At 37.7% G+C, this 22299-nt stretch overlaps 1 long non-coding RNA gene across 1 annotated transcript in view; it reads left to right on the forward strand.

Annotated features, from left to right (window-relative positions):
- LOC114045241 overlaps nt 1-21920 on the forward strand; it is a 30528-nt gene extending 8608 nt beyond the window's left edge. Inside the window, exons 2-3 of the long non-coding RNA XR_003569357.1 lie at nt 14807-14835; nt 21870-21920. This is a non-coding gene — a long non-coding RNA (uncharacterized LOC114045241). The remainder of the gene's footprint in view (nt 1-14806; nt 14836-21869) is intronic.
- The last annotated feature ends 379 nt before the right edge of the window (nt 21921-22299 follow it).

The raw sequence follows: 22299 nt of genomic DNA on the forward strand, positions 1-22299 counted from the left end.
GTGGCACATGATAACTCTCTTCAAGTATTTGAAAGATTGTCATGTGGAAGAGAGATTAGAGATTTTCTGTTTGGACCCTGTTAGGACTAATATCTACATTTCTCTACACCCTGGTGTAGGCTTAGGCCCCTCCTCTTTCCCTCCAGAAACAATCATCTCCCAGCCCCTTATTGACTAGTCATCCCAAACTTAGCTATGCTGGTTCTTGGGCACCAAACATTTGTCTGTAGTGTGTCCCATACCCAAAGGTCTTTGTAGGACCTACCAGAGATTGTGCCTCACTAGCATGAATTTTGAGGATACAGTCACCTCTAAACATTCTCATCTCTCCTTAAGTCCACCAAAACACCACAATTTCAGCTTCTTTCATATTTCATTGAAAAAAGTGGTGCCATTAACTGAGAGGTCACTTTTCTCCCCTCTTCTTCATCTCACATAATTCAGACATCGTTTGCTCCTATCTTCTTCATGTGATAAGACCCTTGTCTCCATGAAAAGATGGCCCTTCTCCTTGTCAAAGCAAACATATCAACATACACCCTTTATTCTATCCCCTTCCATCTTCTCCAATAGATTACCCCGCACTAACTCTGTCTTTAATTTTTGATCTCTATCTACTGGCTCCTTCTCTGCTATATATAAATATATGCATGTGTTACACAAAACACTTAATCCCACCGTGCCTGCTAGCCACCAGCTATCTCTCCTCACTTTCTTTGTTAAACTCTTTGAGAAAGCTGTCTACATTAGGTGCCTCTAGCACTTCTAAACCCTCTCTAATCTGGCTTCCTGAGTCATCATTTAACTGAAATTGCACTCTCCAAAGTTACCAGAGATCTCTTAATTATCAAATCGAATGGCCTTTTCTCGGTCCTCATCCTTTTTTACTTCTCTGCAGCATTTGTATTATTGATTACCCTCTGCTTCTGGAAACTTTCTTCTCTCTAGGTTTTCAGGACACTACTTTCTCCTGGTTCTCCTCAGACTTATCTATTCCCTTTTCCTTAGTCTTCATTTCTGGATCTTCATCTAGGTGATACCCAATATCCCCCAAGACTCTTTTCTGAGTCCAAAGAACATAGTAGTCCAGTTTGACTGGAGTATAGAGTATACAATAAAAAGCAATTTGAGAGAACACTGGAAAGGCAGGTTATAGAGGGCCAAGCAAAGGGTTTGGAATTTTACTTGTTAGTCAAAAAGAAGATAGATCAAGCAATCCTATGAAATATAGACTGGAGAGAGTAGAGGTAAGGAAATCTTTTGGCTATTGTAATAGTCCAGGTGGATGGTAATGAGGTTCCATTCAGTCAACAAGCACTTATTAAGTACTTACTATATGCCATGCACTGTGTTAAGTGCAATGATGAAAAAAAAAAAAAGCAAAAAACTGGGCCCCTGCCCTTGAGGAGCTCACATTCTAACGGAGGAGCCAGCATGGGAATAACGAGGTATATTCAAGTGGTAGGGGGAAGAGAGGGGACAAGAAAGATTCTAGAAATGTTGCAGAGCTGAAATCCATAAGACTTGTTGATTAAATGGCTATAAAAGTTAGGGACAAGCAAAAGTAAAAAATAACACCAAGTTTTCAAACAAGGGAGACTGGCTGAATTTACTAACATTGGGATTATATTTTGTTCTGTCTTTTTTTTTTTTTCTTCTTGGAGGCTGGGGAGAAGAGTTTTAGAAAATTGCATCCTTCCATTATTTTAAAAACCTTCTTCCAGAATAAGAGTCCACATAAGCAACATCTTTTAAAAAAATCACCTTCAGGGGGCAGCTAGGTGGTGGAGTGGATAGAGCACCAGCCTTGGAGTCAGAAAGACCTGAGTTCAAATGTGACCTCAGACACATAACACTCAGCTGTGTGACTCTGGGCAAGTCACTTAACCCCAATTGCCTCACCCCTCCAAAAAAAAATCAACTGCACCTCAGTTACTAAAATATTTTCTTACAGGTTTTGTCACATTCTTTCTCCTTCTGATTTTTGGAAGTTTTTTTTTCCCTTTTAATTGTCTGTTTGTTAAAAGTATTAGTTGTGCTTTGAGTCCCAGTGGCTTCTAAAAAGTCACTGATTTCATCTTTTTTCCTTTGTAAATCTCTTTCTTGACTCCGTTGATCTTTTTGTTTCATCCTTCTCAGAAGCAACCTACTTCAGAATGTGTGAACAGAAAGCCAGGATCTAACAATAAAGCTAAGTCAAGAACAAGCTAAGAAGGAAATCTGCTTTACTCTTCTGGTTTATTCATTTTTATGTATACTCACAGTGATTTCAGGCAAAACATGCTGGCATAAACTCTGCATTGAGATATCAGAATATGTACTGGTTTTTCTTTGTGTAATTTTCCAAAGCAGCATAGCTTACATACGAATTCTTGTGTGCAAGGACTCCAGGAACAACTTGATCTCCTGAAACCTATACCCTCTGTTAACCACTAAAAGAGCAAATAGAACACATAGAAATTAAACATAAGTAATACATAGATTAAAATTATAAGCAAATAAAGCTATGCTTCAATTATTCAAATGTCTTGTGAGGTTTCTACTAAATACTTATAAGATGTATTGACATTTATTAGTGTTTCCACAATTGCCTAAATTGTCTTGGCTACAAAATAGAATAATAACACCTGACTGAAGACAAAGAGCTGAATCAGGCAATCTTTAGGTCTCTGGTTCTTGACTTTAAAAATAAGCATAAGTTTGAAAAATCAAGACAGAAATATTGTTTTCCCATAATTGCTTTAATTAAGCCAAGCCTAGTCATTGTGGGTTAACTAAAAAGATGTTTAACTGCTTCCATTGCTCAAATTTGTTGTTAACTTCATTTTTCATGACAGAACAAATTGGAAAGTGAAAGCAATTTATAATCACTGTTAACCATAAGTATTAAGCAGAACATTTTCCAGAATGAACCAATTCTCATTCAACTGCTTAGTCCTTTTAAGAGGTTAAGTGATTATATGTCAATTGCAGTAATTTTGTAAATTATCTGTGACAAATTACAACCAAGCAAAATGTTATTTCTAGTATACATTTGTAGCAAACCCCCCCTCCCACCAAAGGTTTTTAAACATCTGGATGAAACTTGTTGGATAGAAATAGAAATCTATAGTTTGTTTTCAATCCATAGACCAAAGAAGGACTATGCCTTAAAGCAAGGATATTATTTTGTATTGTGGTGGACTCTTTGACAGTCTGAAGAAGCCAACAAATCCCTTCTCAGAAACCACCCCCCCAACATATTTTAAGTGCATAAAATGAAATAAATAAGGTTACAAATTGAGCCAATTATATATTGTAATAAAGATGTATTTTCCCCCATCTAAGTCTGTTCACCCGTCTGAAATCTATCTATAGACCCTTTTGGGGTTCCATAGACCTCAGGTTAAGGACCCTTGCTTTAAAAAGAAAATGTTACCTTTCCCTTGTCCTACGAGAATGAGTGTCATGTTCAGATGCCCTGTGAGCAAGATTTTAGAAATATTGGAGTAGGTATAAAGGCAGGTGAGAATTCTGGTGTGTGAATAGCCAACACAACTTGACTGCTGCTATTCACTGCTTCCTACTACTGAACAGCCTGAGACTGAGAAGAACCTTGTGGTTGAATGGACCAGTCATTCCTGAACTTTCCATGTTGGAGAACTGATATCAGATGGTGATTTTGCCAATTCTTTCCCCTTCTCTCCCTGGCCAGAAGAGCACATGTTAAATCGAAAATCTGGCTATTCTTTAAAGTCTGATTACATTTCTACTCAGTAAGTGTTGAAAGCCAGTATAAAATAATAGTACAGTTAACCATAGCAATTTCTGATTTTTATGTATGTCAGTGCCAATGGGATGTGAGAGAAAGAAAAGCAGTAACTAGCACAAAACACACACAGATATAGACACAGACACACACACACAGACACACACACAGACATACACACACACACAGACACACACACAGACATACACACACACACACACACACACACACACAGGTGGAGGTTCTAGAGAGAAATGGAAGAAAATCTTATTAACTTACATTTTATAACATCCTGTCATTCAATCATGTCTGACTCTTTGGGGTTTTCTTGGCAAAGATACTGTGGTTTGCCTTCCTTCTCCAGCTCATTTTACATATGAGGAAACTGAGGCAAACAGGGTGAAATAACTTGCCCAGGATCACATAGCCAGTAAGTATCTGAGGCCAGATTTCAACTCAGGAAGGTAAGTCATCCTGACTCCAGACCCCAGCACTCTATCTACTGCACCACCTAGAACAGGGTAAAGGTAATCAAAATGCAGCAATAGATACTGTCTGATGGGGAGGTGTTCAAGCTTCCATTTCAGGCTACTAAGCTTTCCCCACTGTTCTATTCCTTGCATACTCACAAGGAGACACATTGGTAACTACAAACAACTTCATTTCCAGTGGTAGAAGAAGGGAAGTGGCTGGAATAGATTGGTAACTGGTGGGTCCACATTTCACAAATAGGAGTCAGAGGGATAGGGGGTAAAAATCCTAATCCTTCCTCTCCCACATCAACTGAGCAGAATTTTTTATACCTCATACAAAGGAATTATGAAGTACTGAGTTCAAATGCAATCTCACATACTTATTAGCTATGTGGCTCAGGCCAGTAACTTAATTTCTATCTGCCTCAGTTTCCTCAACTATAAAATGGGAATAATAATAGCATCTACCTCCTAGGGTTATTGTGAGGATCAAATGAGATGATATTTGTAATATGCTTGGCATAGTACCTGGCACATACTAGGCACTTAATGAATGTTTTCCTTCCTATCACCTACAAAGATGTAGTTTACATCTGTGACTCTTCACAATTTCAAATGCAAGCTGGGTACACAAAGCTCTATATATTCAACACTGGGGAAATGGTGGAACACCCTAAATTATATCAATATAATAGAATGTAACTTGTAGCCCCAAACCCAAACTTTTGGGTTTTACATGGTCCAGGTTCAATTTTTTTGAGAGGGAAAGGGGTGCAGGAAGGAAGGAAGAGAGAGGTTGAGAGCTTCTCTCAAATTACTCTCATTAACTCATCATTCCACTCATGGTCCCTCTTGTGAACCCTGGTATATAGCTCTTAGTTTCTGTAAGCAGGCAGGCATAAAACATGCATTAAGAACTTACTCTGTGCTAAGAACTGGAGATATAAATACAAGCAAAAACAAAGACCATTCTTTGCCCTCAAGGAACTTACATTTCAACAAGGAAAGAAATTCTAATGAATGAAAAAATTCAGGGCCTTAATTGATATTTAGTCATGTTTCCACAAGTAGGAGGAATTCATTTGTTAGTAACATCTCTAGTAGGGAGGTGGGTCCATAGCACCTTAAATCATATGGTAGATCATGGCCGTCACATTGGCTAAGAACTCGATTCTTTCACCTCAAATAAGGTGGTAATTATTGACATCCTCTGGGTTGCCATTTTGGGGGTTATAATTAGGTTTTTGATTTTTCCAAGCTTCTTTCAGAAACCTTAAGAATTGATCCCTCATTACTCTCAATATTTTGTTGCCTCCATGAGTGTCCTGAGGGTATATGCTTGGTCTAGTCTATTTAGTCTTTTCATCTTTGTTTTTATCATTCCTTTGTCCACTTTGGTAACACACTAAGGACTGTGATGTTGAAGTCCAAAAATAGTGGCCCCACTGCTATTGATGGTGAAAAGAATCTGTTTAGAAAAAAGTCTTTAGAGCTTTTCTTATTTCTGTCTGTTTATTGTCCGAACTCCACTTTCATCCATAAATGCCCTCAAAATGACAGTTGAATGTCTCTCAAGCTTCCTATAAATGTATTTTTCCCCTCTATTGTTTCTTATAGTTTTATGAGAACACAATGCATAATTTTCAATATCTTCCTTTGTAAGATTTTACAAACGAGTTTGTAATTTAAACTGGCATTGCTTCCATTTCTCTCTATTCATGAAGGAGATTATTTGTAATGTGAAGCAGCTTTTAGGCTCCTTTGGTTTTCTCATGATGTGATAGATTTACATCAGTTAAACTTCCTTAGGAAATGGTAATAGTCTTTGTCAATCTCTGTTATTTTAACTACTTTCCATTTTTTTTTAACCTTCAACAATTTGTTTAAATAGGTCAGGAAAAAGTTCCCTCAACTGGATGCTATATTTTCTTAATTTTATTTTTTCTTTTAATTTGATATTAACTTTCATACTTGACCATATTCATCAGCTGTCTAACTATCCACAGATAATTTGAGAATGACTTTAACATCAATATCCACTCTCTTCCTGTCTTTTAAAATACAATTAACAGTTTTTATTTGTGTGATATTATTTGGTGCTCACCATGTGTGTCACTTTTTGATTCTTTTCTAGAAGATAGTATTATCATGATATGTAAATGTGAGGCTTCTGTGTAGTCAATAAGCCTTTGCTTTGACTCATTTCTTAATGCCGAACCATGTTTTAGGGTCATTTTCCCTCATGTTTACTTCTATATTGAAATCATTAAGTAGTACATATTTACTTTAGAAATCTTACTATATACTTTGTGTATTTTTACTATCTCTGCATCCCTTGGAATAGACCTTGGCATAGCAGTCAAAATCATTTTCTTGGTGGTCTTTTTATAAATGCTTTCCATGAGCACTTTAATCCAAGATAACTAAATGTCCCATGAAGTGATGCTTTCTGTTGCCTTTGGACACATGGTAAAACCCACTTTGTTAGCTCCTTTATTTGCTTTTCCAAAGAAAACTTGTGAGTTACCCTTCCATTTAGTTTCAACTTCTGTTGGTCTTCTGGTTTTATTCTTTACTTTTCTGCTTCCAAAGTGATATTTATAAATATAGACCTGACTATGTCATTTTGCTGCTCAATAAGCTCCTGGGGCTTTTTAATGCTGCTACACATTTAAAGCTCTTCATAACCTGACTAACCTACCTTTCCAGATTTATTATATATACATCACTCCCCTCCACATACCCAGTGGTTTAGCCGAACTGGCTTTCTTCTTGTTTTTTATACATGACATTCTCTCTCTCCACCTCCATGCCCAGATACAGTCTGTCCCCAGTACTTAAGGGAATCTATCCTTTTATCATATTAACCTCAAAAATTTCTACATCCCTTCAAAACTAAGCCCAAGTGCCACCTCCTAATGTCTCCCCCACCCAGATTACCTCAGATTCAATCAGTTAATCAGTAAGCATTTAGTCAAATCAAGTCAAGTCAATAACAATTTATTAAGCATTTACTATGTGTCAGACGCTAAGGTAAAGGCTGGGATACAAATACAAACAAAAAGATAGTTCCAACCCTCAAGGAGCTTATATTCTAATGGAGGAAGACAGTTGAAAAGTGAGGGAGGCAGCTCTGGAGACGAAAATACTCAGGCTGAGGTGGGAAGGTAGAGAAAGTCTTGGGGAAAGTCAAGAGTAGGAGAAGAGGAGAAGAGATTAGGAGTAGGAATCAGGAGCCTGGAAAGGAATGAAGCCTCTTCCTTAAAAGGAAGGCTCTAAGAGGCACCAGTCAATCAATAAACATTTATTAAGAGCCTACTATATGCCAGGCACTGCATTAAACACTAGAGATACAAAGAAAGTCCTTGTGCTCAAGGTATTCACAATCTAATGGGGGGATATAACATATAAGAAACTGAAGAGAGAGAGGGGGGAAGGTGGGCAGCAGCATGATGAAGTTCTGAATCGTTGGGAAATGATGAGATGGCTACCCTGGACTCCCTCCTTAAACCAAGAATCTGGAAGGCCCTCCTTATTTGTACTTCCTGCCCTCTCCTTGAAAGGGAGGGAGGACCCCTAGGGAAGGAGGGTAAGGAGTCCAGGATGGAAAAAGCTTCCCAGAGTGAAGAGGCTTCTATGGCATAGCAAACAAAGTTCTGAGGAGAATCAGGATTGCAAACTGAAGAGGAATGAAGGCATATTTACTATATTCCACATAGTTGTGCTAAGTGTTAGGTTTATAAAGAAAAAGCAAAAACATTCTTTGGCTTAAAGGAGCTTTTTATGGGAGAAACAGTATGTATATAATTAGATACACACAAGACACATTCAGAGTAGATGAAAGGAAGCCTTACAAGAAAAGGCACTAGAGGTTAGGGAATAGGAAAAGGCCTTCTGCAGAAGGTAGCTTTTGAGCTGAATTTTGAAAGAAGGTAGATATTCTTAGAGACAGAAGTACAGAGAGATACATAGGGAATGCCCTATAAAGGCATGTTGCTTGGAGATTTAACCTGTATAAGGACGTATCAGGAGCAAGGAGGCCAGAATGGCTGAACCACAGAGTGGGTAGAGAGGAGTAATATGTAATTTACTTTGTATAAACTTACACTGATAAAATGTAAGATCTTTGAGTGCAGAGACTAACTCACTGTTGCCTTTGAATGCCCTGTGCTTAGCACAGACACAAAGATTGACTGATATTGAAGATAGTAAATATTTACAAGAGTCGTTCAAGGAGAACTAGCACCTCTGGTGTCAGAGCTTACCAGCCCTTTTCCCCTTTGGTGTCCACTTGGCCCTTAATTCTCACCTGGGGCTCCAAGAAGCCATGGCATGTGCAGCAGTCATACCCCAGTAAAATGTCTCTGCAGATTGGTTAAACCAGGTTGTGGGTAAATGACAACAGGCCTCAAATCTGTTGGTGATTTAGGGGATGTCTGCCCCAAGCATGTGAAGACCTCCCCTGGCAGTATGGGCAGATGGGAACAGTTTGTTCCAGGGACCAGGAAGGCGGCTGAAGCAGGCACTGTGGATGCTTAGAGCTCGGTCAGACATCAAAGACACCGAGGTCATCCACTGCATCCTGGGCCATTGCCAGTCATCTTGAGTTTTGTCTTGCCACTGGACTCTGATGACTCTGAAAGAGAGAGTGAAACTGACAACTCTGCATGCTCTGCCTCCCTTACATCCAATTCACACATGAGTTGAGGCATCACCCATAATATTATTGATCCTCTTCAAAAACAAGGGATATACAACAAACAAACTTGTCACTGAATAACAATCTTACATATGGAGTACAGAAAGCTAATTTACCTTTTATAGGCAGTCTTAAAACTTCTCAATTCTTCATACCCTTTGCCTCTTTTTCTTCCTCTTCACTCTCACTGCAGAAGAAGGGAGCCTCATAGAACTGAGGTCCAGTCTATAATTTTTTTGTTTATGTGCTGCCATGGCCAAATAATTCCTTGCTTAGTGGCCAATCTTTCCAGTTATGGCTCCAGAAGCAGATTATATCTATTTTCTAATAACTGCCTTACCTAAGTACAGAAAAGTTAAGTGTGAATATTGTTTTGTTTTGTTTTGTTTTTTTGTTTATTCATCAGCAAAATCTAAAAATAATTGGAGGGAAGAAAAGAGATCAAAAGAGGACATGGAAGTGTAAGGTGATGCTCCTTCCTTATTTGTACATTTTTATTTAATGAAAGAGGCAAGGGGAAAAGGGTATTTGTGTGAGAAACCTCTGAGAAAACAGACCCTAACTACTTGGGCAGAACCAGAGAGTTTTTAAAGGACCTGAGAGAAAACAGACTTTCAAGGGAGAATAATGAAAGGATCTGAGAGAAAACAGTTCTTTGGATTAAAAAGGACTTACCAAAAGTCAAGATGGAAGACAGATGCTACTTCCCAGAAGCTCGTTTATACATTACATCTGTGCAGATTTTGAGTGTGCCATTTGGGTACATCTATTAACGGGATCATTTTGGTAACTATTGCTTCTCTGTGCTATTTATAATGGAAATGAGAATTTGTTTTCTAGCCTTAAAGGTGAATTGCTTCTTACTCGGGAACCCTGCTTTGAAGCAGAAAGTCAATCAGTGATGGGAGTCAGGAGCTGAACACAAAAGTAGAGACACAGAAGCAGAGAGACAGAAGAAGAGAAATAAACAGAAGAGGACAAGAGGACAGCTGCTTCCATCTGAGCCCAGCTGAGGGGAGGAAGACAGGCTTCGCATTTGCTGCTAGGAGCTGATCTGATTGGGAATAAAATTGTGCTGTTTGAAAGAGCTTATCAGAGGAAGAATCATCTATTTGAAGAGCTGACTGGGGAAAGAAAAGGCTATATTGCCTTGCCCTTTACTACCAACTATAGCTTGAGAGGTAGAAAGCCCTCTGCACTTTTTCTACCTCACTATTTACTGCTACCCATGACTTGAGGGGGAGAAACCTCTCAGAGCCCAGTGAACTTATCTGAATAGATCCATGGATTCTAAACCAAGGGGAACTGTTTTGCAGAGAAATTTAATTTTGCCTCAGAACACAATGAAGAATGCAGATCTGAACACCTCCATAGATTTCAGTCATAGTGTCTGTTTCACTTCCTAACACTGTTTTAGTAATCTGAGAGTAAAAACTAGCTGAGAAGTGACTCCACTAAGTAGGAGCAGAGAAGCCCCAACCCCCCCCCCACAAGTAATCCCCCACAGAAGATGGTACAGATTGCTCCCTATAAGAGGTCATGACCTACAGGTCAGTGTTATAAGCTTGTCTCTATGCATGGGTTTCCTTATTCATGTGTCTCCCTGCCAGGTTTCTGTAAGTTTATACCTACTTTTCCGCCATGAACACTGTGTACATTTGTGGGAGAGTGTGACCCAGGTTTATGGGCGACTCATGATTATTCTTGATTTTGCTTTCATGTTTAGTAAAGGTTTTGTGTACAAGAGCTAGCAGTATCATCTTGGTTGATTTGTTTTAAGAAGCATTCTGGTGGAGGATCAGGAGCTATAGTTGTGAGTAGTAGACATATAACCTCTCCTATACTAGGGTTCCAAAAAAATGGAAAAAGGAGATTCTCCATATGAGTCAGTAGAGGGACATGGCAACCAAGAAAGCTAATATGATCTTAGTCTGTATTGAAGACTAGGGAGTTTCCTCTGAACTCTGGCCTGGTCAGGCCACACCTGGAACATCTGCTCAGTTTTGAGTCCCACATTTTAGGGAATATATTGATAAGCTGGAGAGAATGTAGAAAAAGGCCATCACATTGATGAAGTGCCTTGAGTTAATGACATAGGAAGACTGGTGAAAGGAAATGGAGATGTATAGCCAGGAGAAAAGATTTGGAGGTGGGGGTGGGAATGATAACTGTCTTCATATATTTAAAGGGCTCTCACTTGGAAGAAGGGATAGATTTGTTGTGCTTGGTCTCAGAATTTAGAACAAGGAGCAAAGGATAGAAGTCATATTTAGCTTTGATATAAGGAAAGCTTGCTCTGATATCATTCTTTCGTTGTGGATCCTTCTTGGTAGGAGCATTCCCCATGCTTATTATTGATAGTATCTTTCGACCCAGAGGTTCCATTATTGGGACACACACACTTTCTCGCGCATGGAAGTTATTCACATCAAGAAAGGACCCTATGTACAAAAATGTTCAAAGCAGCATTATAAAAATAATATTATATTTTCCCCCCAATTACATGTTAAAACAAATTGTAACATTTGGGTTTTTTTTTAAAGTTTTGAGTTCCAAATTCTATCATTCCTTCCCTCCTTCTCCCCCCTCCCTGAGACAGTAAGCAATCTGATATAGGTTATCTATGTGCATTCATGTAAAATATTTCCATATTAGTTATTTTGTCCAAGAAGGCTTGAGCAACAACAACAAAAGAATGAATGAAAGTGAAAACAGTATGTTTCAATCTATATTCAGACAGTATTAGTTCTTTCACTGCAGGCTGATAGTATGTTTCATCATGAATCCTTTGGAATTGTCTTGGATCATTGTATTGCTGAGAATTGCTAAGTCATTCATATTCCTTCATCTTACAATATAGCTGCTATAGTATGTACAACATTCTCCTGGTTCTGCTCACTTTACTTTGGATCACTTTATGTAAGTCTTTCCAGGTTTTTCTGAAATCATCCTGCTTGTCATTTCTTTTTAATTTTTAAAATTTATATATTTATAGTTTTAGTTTTCAACATTCGCTTTTATAAGATTTTGAGTTCTAAATTTTCCTCCTCCTTACCTTCCCCCTCCTCAAGATGGCATGCAATCTGATATAGGCTATACATGTATGATCATATTAAACATATTTCCACATTAGTCATTTTGTGAAAGAAGAATCAGAACAAAAGGGAAAAACCATAAGAAAGGAAAAAAAAGAGAGAGAGAAAATTGATCTCCATTCAGATTCCATAGTTATTTCTTTGGACGTGGATAGCATTTTCCATCATGAGTGTTTTGGAATAGTCTTAGATCATTGCATTACTCAGAAGAGCTAAGTCTAACAAAGTAGGTCATTGCACAATGTTGCTGTTACTGTGTACAGTGTTCTCCTGGTTCTGCTCACTTCACTTAGCATCAGTTCACACAAGTCTTTCCACATTTTTCTGAAGTCCACCAGCTCACCATTTCTTATGGAACAATAGTATTCCATCACATTCATATACTACAACCTGTTCAGCCATTCCCCAACTGGGGGACATCCCCTTGATTTCCAATTCTTAGCCACCACAAAAAGAGCTGCTATAAATATTTTTGCAAAAGTAGACCTTTTTTCCTTGTTTTGGATCTCTTTGGGATATAGACCTAGCAGTGGTATTGCTGGATCAAAGAGTAAAAGCAACATTATTTCTGATGAAAAAAGCTAGAAACAAAACATGTGCCCTGCAATTGGGAGATAATTTAGTAAATTATGTTAATAGCAATAAATCAATATGTATTTATTAAATGTCTACTATGTGCCAGGTATTATGCTAGGTGCTGGGATCTTTATTTATTGTTTAATTTTGTTTTTGACCTAATATTTGCTAAGCGTAGGAAGCTCCCAGTGGAAAAGAGTATCTTCTAAATTTTATTTTTTATTCTGAATTCAATAAATATCAAAAGAAATTTGCATTTCTGTATACAAAGCAGAATTGAAAATTAAGATTGTACTCAAAACTGCTAAGTTCTATTATGTAAGCTTACTTTTCCATATAAGTTTAATATTTAATTTTCAAAATTGTCCTGCTTGTCTGTTTTACCTTCTGACCTTCCTTCTGTACTTGAGAAACTTCCTTTACCAATGCAAATCAACACCTTGCCTGGGGCACTGGGTGACCTACTCTTGAGGTCATAAAGTCATTAAGTATTTGTCAGAGGTAAGATTTTGATCCAAGTGTTTCTGACTCTTAGGCCAACTTTTTACCTACTGTACCACATTGTCTCTAAAGGTCTGGGATAGCAAAGATGAAAATCAAACAATTCTTGTCCTTGAGAGGAGCTTTCTTTTCACTAGGAGAAAAGAAACAAACGTATATATGCATATGCATATCCATACATAATTATGCATAAGATATATACAAAATAAATACAGAGTAATTTTTTAGGGAGTAGTCAAAAACATCTAGAAGATCAGAAAAGACCTCATGTAGAAGGTGGCCCTTGAGTTAAGCTTTGAAGGAAACTAGGCATTCTAAGTGGTGGAGGTAAGGAGGGAATACATTCCGGGCATAAACCATGAAAAAGCATTGAGATGGGAGATAGAGGGTTTTGTGGGAAGAGTAAAAAGCCATTTTGGCTGGATTGTAGATTGTGTGAAGGAGAGTAATGTATAATGAGGCTGGAAAAGTAAGTTGGAGCTACATTGTTAAAGGCTCTAAGTGTCAAACATTTATTTGATCCAAGAGTCAATAGGGAGCCATAGAAGTTTATTGAGTTAGAAAGTAACATGGTCAGACCCATGTTATAGGAATGCCATTTTCATCAGCTACATGAAGATGAATTGAAGAGGGAGGAGACTTGAGGATGGGTGACTATTTAATTGTCAAAGTGAGAGGAGATGAAGGTTTCAGCTAAGATGGTGGTTGTATGAGTAAAGAGGAAGGGGACAGATGCAAGAAATGTTATGGAGTTATACGAACTAGACTTGGAAAGTATTTGGAAATATGAGGTGAGATGGACTGAGGAATCAGGAATGAATACAAATCTGGGAATCTGGGTGACTAAAAATATGTATGTTATTATGTAATAACATGTAATAGAATATCTATTACTGTACTATAAAGAATGAGGAATATGAAAAATTGAGAGAAAGATGGGAAAACTTGTATGAAAACTACACAGTCAAAATAACAACATAAAGTGTGACTACAGCTATGTAAATAAAGTCAACATGGAGAGGCAACAAAACTCTGATAAAATAAAATGATCAATATTAACACCATACTGTCTGGAGTCAAGGACATCTCTTTCTTTCTGCTATTAGTCAATCAATAAATATTTATTAAGTGTTTATTGTGTGCCAGGCACTGTGCTAAGCCTTGGGAATACAAAGAAAAGCAAACAACTACTCTCAAGTAGCTCATAGTAATGGAGGGGACAACATTCAAACAATCATGTACAAACAAAACATACAAAAGATAATTAAAGATAATCAACAATGGGAAAGCACTAGAATTAAGGGAGACTGGGAATGGCATCTCATAGTAGGTGAGATTTTAGCTGGGATTTGAAGGAAGATAGAGAAGCCAGGAAGTAGAGAAGTCCTGGCATTGGGGACAGTCGGTGAAAATGACCATAGTTGCAGGAACAGCAAAGAGGCCAGTATCACTGGATCACAAAGATGCATTAAGAGGATAAGGTATAAGAAGACTGGAAAGGTAACTGGTGAGTTGTTTTTTAGGGAATATACTTTTTAAAGAAGCTTGGTTTGGGTGACTTAGAATTACAGACACTGAGTTTGAATTCGTTAGAGAATTTTGTGAATCTCAGTTAGAAGTAGAATCTAAGAAGACAGAGTGCAGGCATACCTTGTTTTATTGTGCTTTGCTTTATTGTGCTTCACTGATATTGTGTTGTTGTTTTTTTTAACAGATCGAAGGTTCATGGCAACCCTATGTTAAGTAAGTTTATCGCTATCATTTTCCCAATAGTGTGTGCTCATATTGTGTTTGCTTGTCACATTTTGGTAATTCTCACAATATTTCAAATGTTTTCATTATTATTATATCTGTTATGGTGATCTGTGATCAGTGATCTTTGATGTTACTATTGTAATTGTTTTGGGAAGACAAGAACCACGTCTATATAAAATGGCAAGTGATAAATGTAATGTTGTGTTCTGACTGCTCCAATGCAAGGCTGTTTCCAGTCTCTCTCCCTCTCCTTGGGCCTTTCTATTCCCTGAAACACAATAATATTGAAGAGTTTCATAAACTTAGTTGATAAAGCAGCAGGAGGGTTTGAGAAGAGTGGTTCCAATTTTGAAAGAAGTTCTTCTGAGGATAAAATGCTATCAAATAACATCCCATGTTACAGAGAAATCTTTTGTGAAAGGAAGAGTTGATCGATACAGCAAATTTTGTTGTTGTTTTATTTTAAAAATTGCCACAGCCACCCCAACCAACCTTCAGCAATCCCTACCCTGATCAGTTGGTATCCATCAACATCAAGGCAAGACCCTCCACCAGTAAAAAGATTATGACTCACTGAAGGCTCAGATGATGGTTAGCAGTTTTTAGCAAGGAAGTACTTGTTAATTAAGGTGTGTTCATTTTTTTAGACATAATACTGTTGAATACTTGATAGACTACAGTATAATGTAAACATAACTTTTATACACACTGGGAAACCAAAAAATTTGTGTGACTCTTTTTAATGAGATATTTGGTTTCTTGTGGTAGTCTGGAACTGAACCCACAATATCTCCAAGGTGTGTCTGTATCTATGAAGAAAATATAGCCTTATTGATAATAGTGATGAAATCTTAAAGAGGAAATGATATCATTTAGCAGTGTCCAGCTCTGGACTTGGAAGAATTTTCCATTGGACTGCTTTGTAAATAAGTTACTTCCTCTAGGGGCCTTCTCAGGAACTCTGTTTGTATAGATGAAAAAGTGTTGAACTTATATTTACAGGACCTGTATATTAATCCTGACCCTAACACTTGTTACCTCTGTGACCTTGGACAAATCACTTAACCTCAACTTTTCTCATCTGCAAAATTCGAGAGTTAGACTAGAAGTCTCTATTGTACCACCCAATTTTAGACCTATGGATAGAGTGCCAGGCCTGGAGTCAGCTCAAATCTGGCCTCAAAAATTTACTAGCTGTGTGACCCTGGGCAAATCATTTAACCTCTGTTTGCCTCAGTTTCCTCAACTGGAAAATGGGCATAATAACACCACCTAACTCACAGGGTTGTTGTGAGGCTCAAATGAAATAATATTTGCAAAGCACTTAGCGTAGTACCTGGCATATAAAAGTCACTATATAAATGTTTTCCCCCTTCCTTTCCCTTCTGGTCTTAAAAACAGGACCTAAAGGGGTGCCTTGTAATTTGTCAAGTTGACAAATCAGTTAACATCATTATATTTCTCACACTGTTGTCATTGTGAGAAGTCATTTCTAGTGAAAAAGATAAACTGAGAAATCTTTTCCACGGAAGCTTTTCTCTTCTTTTAAAAAATAAAAAAAAAAAAATAAAGAAAAAATGCAGGCAGATCTTCTGAGTTCCTTTTTCTTCATTAAATATATTTATCAATTCATTTCATTTTTTAAAGAAAGGCAGCAGTTACTGTGGTCCTGACTTGTCTCTCAGTCTCTTTTTTGATCTGTTCAACCCCTGGCTTTAAGGAGCCCCATTTATCCTGGTCTCCTTGAGTATTGGGGATAAAATCTATGGAAAATCTTAAGCCTTTTAAAAGTGGCTTGAAATTAATGTCTTATGATGTTTCTACTTGGGCTCTTATATAACTCAGAGATAATACTTAGGTTAGCATATTAATCCAATAAAGAGCAAAGTTGAAAGAAGGAATGAATACACCATGATTCAAGACATTCTTTGGGTAAACTGAATGTGAAAAATCAGGCAGATAACCAAGAATGAATGAAGTTCCCCAGACTATTTGTACTACTAGATTAGGATAGCTTGGGTGCCTCACCTTCCCTCCACATAATTTCAGAACCTCAGTACCTATTCCTCTAAGTGTAGCAGTAACTTCCCAGGCCTTTCAGCCAGGAAGTAGGACCAATCATTCTTGTCCTCTCCTTCTGGTAAAAAACAATTTTTTTAAAAAATACATAGTTGTCTGTAAACAAAAGGGAATGGATGAGAGACAGTATTTCCTTTGTAGCATTGTATTTATTTATTTATTCAATAAATGTTTACTGAATCCTATTGTGTGCAAGGTAGTATACTAAATACTGCATACTGGTCTAGACTCTAGGCACTCTGTTAAGCACTGCTTATCAACCACAAAGAAGCTTCCATTCATGCAAATACCTGAGGGAAATCTTTCTGTTTTATGTCTTCAGAGTGCCAGAGGAAGAAAAGAATGGTAGTAGTTGGTGATTCTCTAGTAAAAAATACTGAAACAGCTATTTGTAGGCCTATTAATAATAATAATAAAAAGTCTGTTGTCTTTCCTTGGCACATACATCTGAGACAAAACAGAAAATCTGCCAAGACTTATCAAAATGGATGACAACTATCTACTTCTGGTGACTCATGTGGGCATAAATAATTCTACCAAAAGGGAAAAATCATAATACTGATGATTATGAAAGCAAGGAACTGAAGACCACAGGGGCACAGGATGTTATTTTCCTCACTATTGCCCATTGAAGGCAAGGGATGCAGAAGAGGAAAATTAATTTGGAAAGTGAACAGGTAGCTGAAGAGATGGCATCTGAGAATGGGATTTGGATCCCTGGACCATGACTTAAATCAATAACTTGACTGATTCCTGGCCAGAGAATTTTAGTACATCTAAAAAAAAGTCGAGTAAGAATAAATATATTTGCCAGGTATCTTACAAATCTAAACAAAATGGTTTTAAGATAAAAAGGATTAGGGTAGAAGACTGCTTATGCATATTTCCCAAATTAGATACTATATAGAGTAGCTATTAAGAAGAAAGAGTAGCAACTGAGATACTTAGAAGTTCCCAGGAGATAAAATCCAGGAAAGAAGTCAGAAGTAAAACTCATGGCCTCAAATATTTATATATAAGGGTTTAAAGTTCAGGCAAAAAAAAAAAAAGAGAACCAAACAAACAATCAACAAAAAAAACAAGAGAAAATAGAGTCCTGATGCAAGGAGGCAAATAGAGCTTCATAAGTATCACAGACCGTTGTACATAATAACAGCCACGTTGTTCAATGACTGATAATGATAAACTTAACCCTTCCCAGCAATACAAGGATCTAAGACATCTCCAAAGGCCTCGTGATGGAAAATGCTATCCACATCCAAAGAAAGAACTATGGAGTTTGAATGCAGATCGAAGCATACTATTTGCTATTTTTTTTTCTCTTCTGTTGAGTTTTGTTTCCTCTTTCTGGTGGTTCCTTTTATTGGTTCTAATTCTTACTTACAACAGCACTAATGTGAAAATATGTTTAATAGGAATGTATATGTATAGCTCATATCAGATTGTGCACCATCTTGGGGAGGGTGGTGAGGAGGAAGGGGTAGAAAAATTTTAAGCTCAAAAACATATGGAAGTATTGTTGATAAATCAAAATAAATTAATAAAAAAAGATATTCTGAGTAAAGAGTGGGAATTCCATACCCCAGAGTGTTTGACACTGGTATCCTCATTCAGTTATGTGTTTTCAGTGTATTGTAGTATATTGTTATATCACAAGTTGTTAACCAAGATTTAAAAAAAAATAAAACCTATTTGGTCACATTAAAAAAAAAAAAGTATCACAGAGACTTGATAGGACAGAATTCCCAAATTCCTACTCATACCAGTTGGACAAGTCCCTAAGAGAATGAATGACCATTTTTCCCCTTAGGAGCAACCAGCCAGCCAATTTTCAACTAGCTTTTAGAAAATACTATTCACTAAAGTGGTATGCTAAGAATAGTAGGTACAGAGCATCCCCCCTTTTAGGGGGATGTATCTAGAACACACCCCCACAAGTACACATAGATCCATGAGAGAGTGGGCTCTAATTGGAGAGTATTATGATGATGAGTCACACGTGTGGCTAGGCAGCTAGGTTACACAGCAGATAAAAATCTGGGCCTGAAGTCAGGAAGACCTGAATACAAATCCAGCCTCAGACACTGTGTGATCCTGAGCAAGTCACTTAACCTCTGTTTGATTCCATTTCCTCTTCTGTAAAATGGAGATAATAATAGCACTCACTTCCCAGGGTTGTTGTGGGAATCAAATGAGATAATATTTACAAAGTGTTTAGCACAGTATCTGGCACATAGTAAGCTCTCTCTCTATAAATACTAGCTCTTATTATTTTAGCTATTATGTGTAGAAAACACACGTGAAAAAGGTGTAAGTCACAGCTTCTTATTACTCGAAGTCCTTTCTTAAGTCCATAGCTAGTATTCTTCTCTCATTCAAGATCACACTCCCTGAAGTTGTTTTTGTTGTTGTTCAGTCATTCAATTCTGTCAGATTCTTTGTGACCCTATGGACTATGGCATGCCAGGTCTTCTATCCTCCACTATCTCTTGAAGTCTGTCCAAGTTCATGTTCATTGTTTCCATGACAGTATCTATCCATCATATCCTCTGCTGTCCCCTTTTCCTTTTGCCTTCAATCTTTACCAACATCAGAGCCTTTTCCATTGAGTCCCTTCTTCTCATTATGTGGCCAAAGTATTTAAGCTTCAGCTTCAGTGTTTGACCTTCTAGTGAATAGCCTGACTTAATTTCTTTAAGTATTGACTCATTTGATCTCCTTGCTGCCCAAGGCACAAAAGTCTTCCACCCCACTGCAATTAGAAAGCATTGATTCTGTGGCACTCAGCTTTCCTTATAGTTCAAATCTCACAGCATTGCTACTGGATAATTGTATAGTCAAATAGTTGGCAAGGTGGTATCTCTGCTATTTTGTATGCTGTCCAGATATACCATAGCTTTCCTTCCAAAGAGCAAGAGTCTTTTGATTTCAGGGCTGCAGTCACCATTTGCAGTGATCTTTAAGCCCAAGAATATAAAACCTGACACTGCTTCCATTTCTTGTCCCTCTATTTGCCAGGAAGTGATTGCACAAGTTGTCAAGATCTTAGGTTGTTTTTGTTCTTGTTTTTTGATGCCGCAGCCTCCCTCTTTCTTTGTTCTTCTCTGACAGTGTCTGTTGTCTGCTTGTCATCTGAATGTATTATCTGCTACTAGTCCAATTTCTCTAAGAACATGGTCACGGAGTGGGGGGGGAGGCAGTAGGAGGTAGTGCTAGTGGTAGAGTAACACTTTCTCTGGGCATGTATCCCCCAATTCCTTTGTTGAACTCTTATAAAGACACAAGAGTCTGCCTTCTCAAGATGCTCTTCAACCTGAAATCTCCTACTAGTTCCTGCTTCACTAGTTTACAGCTGGACTGAGTAACTGTCAAAATTCTGAAAATGGAAAGTTTTTTAAATCCCTATTGTGATAATAATAGCTAGCATTTTTATAGTCCTTTAAGATTTTCAAAGCATTTTATATATATGATTTCATTTTATCCTCAAACGAACCCCGAGAGGTAGGTGCTATTAGTATCTTCATTTTACAGATGAGAAAACTGAGGTAGACAGAATTTTAGTAACTTGCCCAGGATCACACAACTAGTAAATGTCTGAGGTCAGATTTCAACCATGTCAAATAATCTATTTCCAAAAAATACCTGGAGAGTCATAAATGCAGGTAATCCTATTCCTTTACGGAAAAATCTGAGCTTCCTGGTCTTTTCAGTCATTTTACCTGCTCATAGATACATGCAGTTTGGCATAAAGAGATGACACAAAGACTTTTTAATCTGTCACACAGATAGCTATAGAGACAATTTACAAAAAAGGATAATTTTGGTAGTTTCCTATAGTATTCATTCATCACCTGGCTTAAGAGTTATCATAATAATTTATCTTGTACTTTAGGGCTTGCAAAATACTTCACAAATATTTTCTCATTTGACCCTCACATGAACTTCAGGAGGTAGATGCTATTGTTATCTCCACCTTATAGGTGAGAAAACTGAGGCAGACAGAAGTTAAGTGACTTGCCCAGGATCACAAAGCTAGTAAGTATCTAGTAAATTAGGTCTTCCTGACTCCAGTCCAGTGCCACTACTATGCCACCTAGGTGCCTTTGACTCTTTTCTTTCCCTCACCAAAAGAAAAATATTCCACATCAATGAGATTATAGGTCAATCAAAATATCGATACTTTACATATGTGTATGTCATGGGTATATATTTCAAACAACTCCTCCATGAAAGAGCAGGATCTTTGTAAACATAGCCCTTTGGTGGGCTAGGTGGTTTTTTGTGATCCCTCCTTTTGGATTATATTTCTTGAAGCACCATCAATCTCTATTTGACCAACCTCAACTAGAGACACCAATACTTATATCTATATACAATTACAAATTCATGTGATTCATTCTTGTTTTCTAAGATGATTTAACTTAGTGACATTAGTAATAACTTGCATTTGCGTATAAATCCCCACAACAACTCTGCGAGACAAAGAATGCAGATACTATTAATTGATTAATTGAGAAGGATTTCATAAGGTAGAGGTGAGGCAGGAGTGAATGCCAGTCATAGGCAAGGGCCAGTACAAAGGTATGTAGGTAGTGATGGAGTGCACACAGAGAGGCTTGTTTGGTTGGATTGCAGCTTGCAAAAAGGGGACTGTTATATAGTGAGAATAAAGAGGTAGGTTGGGGTCAGGTTGTAAAGGGCTTTAAAAGCTTAACAGATTATTTCATGTTTTATCCTAGAGGCAATGAGCAATCACTGGAGTTGATTGAATAGGAATGTGTGAAGGTCAGATCCTAGATTAAGAAAAATCACATTTTCAGCAACATGGAGGACAGATTGGAGTGGGCAATGACTTGAGGCAGGGAGATCAATTAGGAAGCTGTTGCTGTGGTCTAGACCAGGGCTTCTCAAATTTTTTCCAACTCCCCCTTTTCATGTTTCAGCAGTGTTCATTGGCAGCATTCGTTGGTGCAGTGTGGGCCTGAAGGCATGCACGGTACAAAGTGCATATGTCACGTTTCAGAGGCAAGGCTGCAGTGAAGTTGTGCAATGCGACATGGGCAAGTGCCGCCAGAAACACTTCGGATTCATTACATGTTTGATTTTGAATTAATTTTGGTCTTTACACATTCAGAAATCTTTTATTGTTGCCAAATTTTTTGTGACCCCCTCCCCATATGGGGTGGCAGCTCACAATTTAAGAAGCACTGTCCAGTGCTTCCAGAAACATGACCACTAAACTATATATAAGGAACATTGCAAGCTGCGTATTGACTTAGAAAACCACACATTAACGTTATCTGTGTTTTATTGTATTTTTATTTGTTTTGCTAATTCTCAATCACATTTTAATCTGCTCTGCAGGCAGCACCC

Source organism: Vombatus ursinus, unplaced genomic scaffold (genome assembly GCF_900497805.2).
Source record: "Vombatus ursinus unplaced genomic scaffold, bare-nosed wombat genome assembly UNPS02014778.1, whole genome shotgun sequence".
NCBI lineage: Eukaryota > Metazoa > Chordata > Mammalia > Diprotodontia > Vombatidae > Vombatus > Vombatus ursinus.